Source organism: Myiozetetes cayanensis, unplaced genomic scaffold, assembly GCF_022539395.1.
Source record: "Myiozetetes cayanensis isolate MyiCay16 unplaced genomic scaffold, myiCay2020 scf15, whole genome shotgun sequence".
Taxonomy (NCBI): domain Eukaryota; kingdom Metazoa; phylum Chordata; class Aves; order Passeriformes; family Tyrannidae; genus Myiozetetes; species Myiozetetes cayanensis.
In genome coordinates, this window is record NW_026087159.1 from 686,843 (window position 1) to 695,096 (window position 8,254).

Here is an 8,254-nt window from a genome sequence, read left to right on the forward strand (position 1 = left end):
TAAAGGGGATGAGGGAACCTTTTGCAGCCACTAAGCTTTTTTTGAAAACTTTGCATGGAAAGGAGCTTTTTTTGCACAAGAACTACTTTCTGATATAGAGCAAATAAAATTATTAAGGGCTCAAAAGCTTGAGCAGACACCCAACTGCTTTCATATTATTCTCCAAGATGATTACACTATGTAATGGTAATGGATGTTAGAGTTCAACAGGCCTGTATAAAGAAAAGGATTAATATCTAGAATTTGGAGTAAAATGCTTGTAGGCCAGAGCTTTGACTTCAGAGTTTACTTTCCTCTCTATGTCAACAGACAATAGAAAAATCAATTTGTAAAAATTACTGGGTTTTTAAAATAATAGTTAAAGCAGAAGATGATTCAATCATATCTTTTACCTCTGTTCCCAACTCCTATTCACCCTCTCAACGCAGTGCATCATTAAATGCAGCAGCACCAGCCACATGACAAATCAGGCTTTGCCTGAGTTCTGCCTCCCCCAGAACAGGTATTCAGTCACAGCCAGAGCTGGGCAAAGGAGACTCTGGCTCTGAAAAATCTACTGTTTAACGAAATTTATAGCAAGTAACGGAGGAGACAATTATTAGTCCATTAACAAATCAATAAAGTTCATAATAATCTACTTTATAATGTTGGGAACTGGCTTCAGATTTCCCATGTGGATACACACAGTGATGTGGCCACTGACTGATTTATGTCCCTTCTAAAGGACACACAAGAGGCAGTTTTGTGGTTCTTGCACAATTGGCAGGACCCAGCTTCCATTGTCTACTCCTCTTTCAGTACCAGAGGTCCTGTTCTATTTAGTGGAGCTCAGTTCCCACAAACGACCTCATCAGAAATGGTTCTGAACCTTCCATGTTTCCAGATCCAGCTGTGCCATCCCAAAGCTCAACACTTCTTCCATCCACAGGCTCATCATATCATGCTCTCCAAATAGTTCATCAACTGCAGTGAAAGACTCTCCCCACTGCAAGATAAATTTTCAGAGTCAGACCTGATGACCTGCAGGGAAGACGCGTGACAGGTCCTTGACGCGCTTTTAATTATGAGGGTTTCTGTATCCAAGGTCACTTCTGTGTTAAAACACTTTCATTGTTGCATTTGACATCTGTAATTTAGATAAAGACAGGGTGGAGCATTTTGATTAAATCACTTGAACTTCAGATAAACTGTCTGACAGGCTTGGCCCAGCTAAGCTCCAGAGAGGTCACGGTCTGGTTTAATAACGCATTTTTGCAGTGTATTTTAATCACTTGTGAGCTACACCTGCCAACTGGGAAGATTCCTGAGTAACCTCTGCCTTGAAGCCAGCTGAGTCCACCTCAGGGGATCTGTGAGAGGCCATCAGAAAGGGATTTAAATAACTAGGTTACAGGATCCTACAGACGCGGAGTTACGGCAGCTGAGTCATAACCTGAGTTTACATTCCAACATTTAAACCTTCAAATAAGCAGGTGAGAATTTATTAAAGCATTTTGTGTCTTAGATCTACTGAATCCTAAATCAATAGACAGTTCTATTTTGAATATCTGTAACAGCACCCTGCATTGAATAAACCAATTCCTGGATGTTTGGAAGCTCCATCAGAACCCCATGAAGTCCAAAGTGAATCCTTGAAGAGCTGCCTCTGCACGTGCCACCTTCACAGGCAACAAGTTCTGCTCACACCTGGGATCTGACCTACATTGAGAACTCAAACATCTGTAAGAACATAATGTTACTGTCTCTGAGACAAATTAATACAGGGTATGTGCATCAAAGGATTACACTGGTTGGTTTTTTTTGGAAGTATTACCTATTTCGCATCAGATTTCGTAGTTAGAACAAGATATTAAGGCTTACATTTTCTCCAACATGGAAAATCACTTACAAAGTGCTAAAATTATTGAACATTAAGGCAGTCACATCAGTACCAAGGGAATCAGCAGGTCACACTCCTTCATCACAGACATTATTCATAACAACCTCAGTAACTTCTAAGGAAATAAACTCCTTTTCCCAGTTTGTGCACCTAGGGAGCACTCCAGCCTCCTCAGGATTTCTCACCTTTGTCTTGAACCTCAGACTCCAAGTTAGAAATCCACATGGATTTTTATCATAATTTCATTTTGATCTTGACTTGCCAAGCTTAGCAAACATGCATGTGAGCTTTGGGGAAGCCGGGTGTCCAGCTGGTTGGCAACACATTGGCACTGAAAAGAGAGTTTGTTACAGAAAAGAACTCCGTGAAATTTAATAAAAATCAGGCAAAACATTATGCAAACAAATTCCATGAATATAAGCTGCATTTTCACTTCAATAAAAGACAAAAGTGGCAAAGCAGTACTTAGGATTCAACATCTGCCTGTTCTAGCCTTGGCCAAGTGTTTCACAGTCTTGACAGTGCAGAGAATAACCTGTGACAAATGAAAAGGCACCTTCACTCCTGCTCTGTGTCCCAGGCCAACTAACAACACGTAACTTTTCACTTTGGGGCTCTCCCACTCCTCAGCCTACCAGGAGCCCAACAGTATAAAGATGTTCTTCACTTCCTTTCTAAACTGGATACTAATTGAAAACCTTCCCATAGTAAGATCCCTCTGACATCTGCAGTGGTTTAGGAGATGTAAACGTGGCCCCAGTGCTGAGTCAGGGACTGTGACGTGTGAGATCCCAGACTGACAAGCAACAAGGACAAAGATGGGAACTCCGTGCCCTTCAGTTTGTCCCAAGGACAGTTCCACAGACACCCTGTGACCATCACAGCAGCTCCTTGTCAGGTGACCTTAAGGCTGTTCTTACAGCTGAACTTTTTTAGGCTTCTTAAGCTGTTCAAGCAACTTTTTCACAGCATCCCCCCTCCTTCCCTCCTGTGGGAAGAGCGAGCAGGAGTGGAGAGAGGAGAACATGGAGACCTAAAGCAGAGTTTGCTCCTGAAGCAGCTGAACGTTTCCTTCACGGAACAGGAACTCAGGGCATTGTCCCACTGGGGTTGCTGCAAATGCCCAGTCCTTCCAGCCCAGTTACGTCATTCAACAGCCAGAAATTAGGAATCTCTCCAGGGAGACCTGGTCAAGCCAGGTCATACATTTTTAGCAACTCATGGAAACAACTTGATGTCAAGGAGTAAGACGAAAGAACAACTAAAAGAAAACAGGAATACTCATGTAATCAAATAATTCAAGAGTTACTTAGGTGTTCTGGAACGACTTGAAAAATCTGGGGGCAAAAAAAGGGACAAAAATAAAAAAGTAGCAGCATAAGAAGGAAAAAAAAGTCTGCCTATGAGTACAGCAGTATAATCTTAGTGTCCAAAAGCCTCTAAATATTAAGACTGCTGAAAGAAGTAAACATTTACAAAGTAAATCTCTACATCACTACATTAATTGTATTCAATTTGAAAATAGGAAATAAAAATTCCAACTAATATAATTTCAAATAGCAACAAAAAATAACCTGGGATGTGAAATAAATAATAAATAATTCATTCAGAGTACAAGCCACCACAAAGTTACTAAGTATAAAATCTTCATGGTATAAAACATAATAAAACTGTCAGGGATTAATACAGGGATAAAAGGGAACAAGCAGTTTCTGAGAATTTTCTTTTTAACTTCAGAACCAAACAAGTATTTATTTATAAAAAATAGGCTTGCAAAGCCTATTTCTGTTTTAGTCTGTTCATCCATAACAGGTATAACAAGAAAATCAGCACACTCCTCAATTTATCTTCTTTTCTGTTCCCTCCACAGATCTCCTGTGGTAAAAACCAACAAGTCTCAGTGCCAATATAAATATGAGACCAAATTGGAACTCTGATAAGAAATGTACTCTAGACATAAATAAAACAAGACTGCAGTAGTGACACTTTTCCTCCAGCTTTAGGAACCTCATTCACTTTCCATGGCTGCCAAAAACTCACCATGTCTTGTACATCCCCAGTGGAAAGAAAACAACCAACCAACCCACCCTGTGATGTGTGGAGATGGATGCACATCACGCAACAGCGTTTAATAATCTGAATTTGTAGGTTGGTGCCTCTTTCCTACACAGGCCAAACCAGTTACAAGCACACACTCCCAGGGCAGGGTAAGTGTAATGCACAGCCCAGCTTGTAAAACTACTTCCAAATATCCGTGACTCGCAGCATAATTGCTTCCCTCTCCACTAAGTACAGTGTTTGTAGGATTGTATTACAGTCCTACCTATAAAATGCAGCCCTTTATTAGGGACAAATTAGACAGCCCTCAGTAACTTAATAACATAATAACCCGTGACCACAACTCCACAGGTTTAGGCATCCCCATCCCACTTTACTGATGTAAATGAGACTCCTGACTGCAGCTGGATTAACCACATGTTTTAAATAAAGCATGGACGTGTTTGTCAGACCTCTGCCAGGAAAAAAGGGAAGGCAGGAGACAGAGTTAGGGATTGCCTGGGGCAGGAAAATGCTACACAAGCACTTCCAGGGCACCATCACCCCTCCAGAACAGCACAGTCAACTTCTCCCCCCTCATCCCCAAACACCTGAGGAGTAAAGTTTGGCAGCACAAGGCCCCCCTGTTTCACAGCACAGGCTGTGCCTGGCACCACAGCAGGTACATGGAATCCCAGAATGGTTTGGGTTGGAAAGGACCTTAAAGTCCATCTCCTTCCACCCCCTGCCCTGGGCAGGGACACCTTCCACTAGACCAGGTTGCTCCAAGCCCCGTCCAACCTGGCCTTGGACATTTCCAGGGATGGGGCAGCCACATATGCATTTGAGGGGTGGAATCACAGAACAGCTGGAGCTGGTAGGGACCTCTGGAGATCATTCAGTTCAACCCCCCTGCTCAGGCAGGTCACCTGGCACAGGTGGCACAGGAACGTGTCCAGGTGGGTTTGGAATGTCTCCAGAGAAGGAGACTCCATCCCCTCCCTGGGCAGCTGTTCCAGTGCTCTGCCACCCTCAACATAAAGAAGTTCTTCCTCTTGTTGAGGTGGAACTTGTTGTGTTTTAGTTTTCAGCCATTGCTCCTTGTCCCGTTGTTGGGCACCACCGAGAAGAGCCTGGCACCATCCTCTTGGCACCCCTTGGAGAAATACAAAAGGGCCTCAGAGGGAACAAGATCTGGGAGGTCTGGTGGCCACTCGGCCATCCCCTGCCTGTCCATCACTGTGGCCCCCCAGCCTCACACCCAGAGGCAACAGTGATGGCTGTCCTTCCCCTCCCCAGCCACCCCCAGGGCATGCAGGGGAACCATCCCTGCCTGGGGGGTGCCGGCAGTGATGTGGGGTGAGCAGGACCCAGGGTGCGGGGAAGGGCCAGCAGGGAGCTGGAGCAGCGGGGACAGCGAGGGCTGACGGGCTAAGGCACCGGGGACTGAGGCAACGAGTGACGAGCTGTGCCACGGGAGGCTCAGGAAGAACTCCACAGGAAGGGCTGTCAGACATTGGAAGGGGCTGCCCAGGCAGGGGGTGGAGTCCCCACCCCTGGAGGTGTTTAAGAAGGGACAGGATGAGACACTGAGTGCCATAGTCTGGTAACTGCGGGGGCAGTGGATCAAGGGTTGGACGTGATGATCTCAGAGGTCCTTTCCGACCCGTCTGACTCTGTGATTGTGTGACTGTGACTCCGTGACTGTGACTGTGTAACTGTGACTGTGACTCTGAGGGCGCTGAGGGCCCTCGGGCCGAGCCCAGCGTTTCGAGGCGGGACCCGCAGCGCTGCCAGCCGGCCCGGCGCGCACGCGCACTGAGACCCCGCCCGGCGCACGCGCACCGGCCGCTCCGCCGGAGCGCGCGGGCGCACGCGCATGCGCAGTCTCGCGGCGGCGGCGGCTCCCGGCGCGTGCCCGGCGCGCCCCCGCCGTGGGGGGAGGGCTCAGCGGCGCCTGCGCGCGCCGGGCGGGTCCGCGCGCGAGCCCGCGCGGCCACCCCCTTCCCCCAGCCGGGCCGGGGATCGGCATCATCATCATCATCATCACCATCATCATCATCATCGTAACCATCATCACCACCACCAGCGGCATCGCCTTCCTCCTGCCCGCGCTTACCGTGCAGCGCGGGGCCGGCGCGGGGGCTCCGGGCTCGGACGGGCTCGGCTGGGTCGGTCCCGGCGTCACACAATGAAATCAGCGGCCCCGATCATTAATTCTCATCATGATCGTGACGTGCGCGCAGACAGCGGCCAATGGCGCGCTGCGATCAGCGCGGCCCGGCCGCGCCCGCCCCCGCCGCCCGCAGGGGGGGCGCGCACCGAGCGCGGCCCCGGCAGCCACCGGGCAGGCACGGGCGGCGACCGAGCGGGGCACAGCCGGCACCGGCAGGGGACGGGGCAGGGACACAGCCGGCACCGAGCCCACTGCTCTCAGAGCCGGCCCCGACAGCACTGCCCGCACCGGCCTCACCGCACCACCCGCACTGCCCACACCGAACTGACCACTGCCCACACCACACTGACCACACCACACTGACCGCACTGCCCACACCCCACTGCCCACACTGCCCACACCACACTGACTGCACTGCCCGCACCACACTGACCACACCACACTGCCCACACCCCACTGACCACACTGCCCACACTGCCCACACCACACTGACCACTGCCCACACCACACTGACCACACTGCCCACACCACCCCACAGCACTGCCCACACCACACTGCCCACACCCCACTGACCACACTGCCCACACCACACTGCCCACACCGCCCCACAGCACTGCCCACACCAACCTGACTGCCCTGCCCACACTGCCCACACCACACTGCCCACACTGCCCACACCACACTGACCACTGCCCACACCACACTGACCGCACTGCCCACATCCCACTGCCCACACTGCCCACACCGCCCCACAGCACTGCCCCCACCACACTGACCGCACTGCCCACACCCCACTGACCGCACTGCCCACACCGGGACACCCCCCATCTACACCCTCTGCCATCCCTCCTCGAGGGACGCGCCAGGGAGGTGATCCCCGAGTGTCCAAGGGGAGGGAAGGAGTCTGCAATACATACAAATGTGTGTCAGGGGATGGTGCCAGGCCCTTGCCGGTGGTGCCCAGCAACAGGGTGAGGAGCAGTGGCCATAAACTAAAAGACAACAAGTTCCACCTCAACATGAGGAAGAACACCCGTGAGGGTGGCAGAACACTGGAACAGGGAAGGTGTGGAGTGTCCCTCTCTGGAGACATCCCAAATGCACCTGGAGACATTCCTGAGTCATCTGCTCCAGGTGACCCTGCCTTGGCAGGGGTTTGGACCAGATGATCTCCAACCCCAGCCATCCCGGGATTCAGTGAATGGCTGGCTGTGTGACCACACCAGGCTGTGCAGCCTGGGCACACAAGGAGGTGTGCCTGGGGATACCAAAAAAACTCCTGGAAGCACCAGGGTTTCGTTTGTGTGAACGTTACGGTGCTTAAGAAATAAACTTTTTATTGCTTGAGGTGGATGTGTTTGGTCTGGGAAGGGATGAAATGCCAGTCTATGCAGGGGGGCAGCACAGGGCAAGGACACCTCCTCAGTGCCATGGTTGGAGCTGGTGGTGGTATGAACACAACACAAACAACACACACACCCCATGTCCTTATGGGGGTCCAGGACAACCAGGTGCATCAATGCCAGCCCTCCTTGGGGCTCCGTTTCCCTTCCAAAAGGAAGCCTCGTCAGCAAATGAGCATGAAGGCCAATACTGCTCACCCTCCTGATGGATTGTGTGGTAGAAATCATGTAGAATCATAATTTATTGCCTTGGCTGTAGGAGCACTGAGAAGTCTCATTCAGATTTGAGACCTCATTGTATTAATTATAAAGCCTCTAAATACCCCTCTATCCCTATCCCAGATAGTTTCCTCTGCAAGTCACAGTGTTAAAATACTAAACAGGCAGTTTAATACTGTGCAGTGCTTTAATCAGAACTATCGGTAAATATTTCTACAGGACTGAAATAAAAGAATTGCTGCTGGTTCATTGTGGGCAGGGAGGAGAAAAAAGCTCAGTGTTTATGTTTATTTTAAAATTACAGCAAGTTATTTACATTGTTTAACAATTTTAACAGATGAGTTGGATTAGACACAGTAGGAAATACCTGAATTTAGGAACAGGATCTTAGGGATAGTCCATGTATTTAAACCCTAAATCTTCTACTGTGTTGCTTCATCTCCTAGATATATTCCCTTCCTCTGTGTGCTATCAACACTCTGCCTGTAAAAATTGCACAGAGCAACCGTAAAACCTCTAGACCACCACTTTAATAGAAAA

At 49.4% G+C, this 8,254-nt stretch overlaps 1 protein-coding gene across 2 annotated transcripts in view; it reads right to left on the minus strand.

Moving 5' to 3' along the window:
* HDX (highly divergent homeobox) overlaps positions 1 to 6,192 on the minus strand; it is a 41,323-nt gene extending 35,131 nt beyond the window's left edge. Inside the window, exons 1-2 of one of the 2 annotated variants that reach the window (XM_050310901.1) lie at positions 6,036 to 6,192; positions 2,065 to 2,210 (exon numbers count right to left, since the gene is read on the minus strand). The gene's annotated coding sequence lies outside the window, so the exon portion shown is untranslated. The remainder of the gene's footprint in view (positions 1 to 2,064; positions 2,211 to 6,035) is intronic. The other variant, XM_050310902.1, reaches the window with a different exon arrangement.
* Positions 6,193 to 8,254: the final 2,062 nt, after the last annotated feature.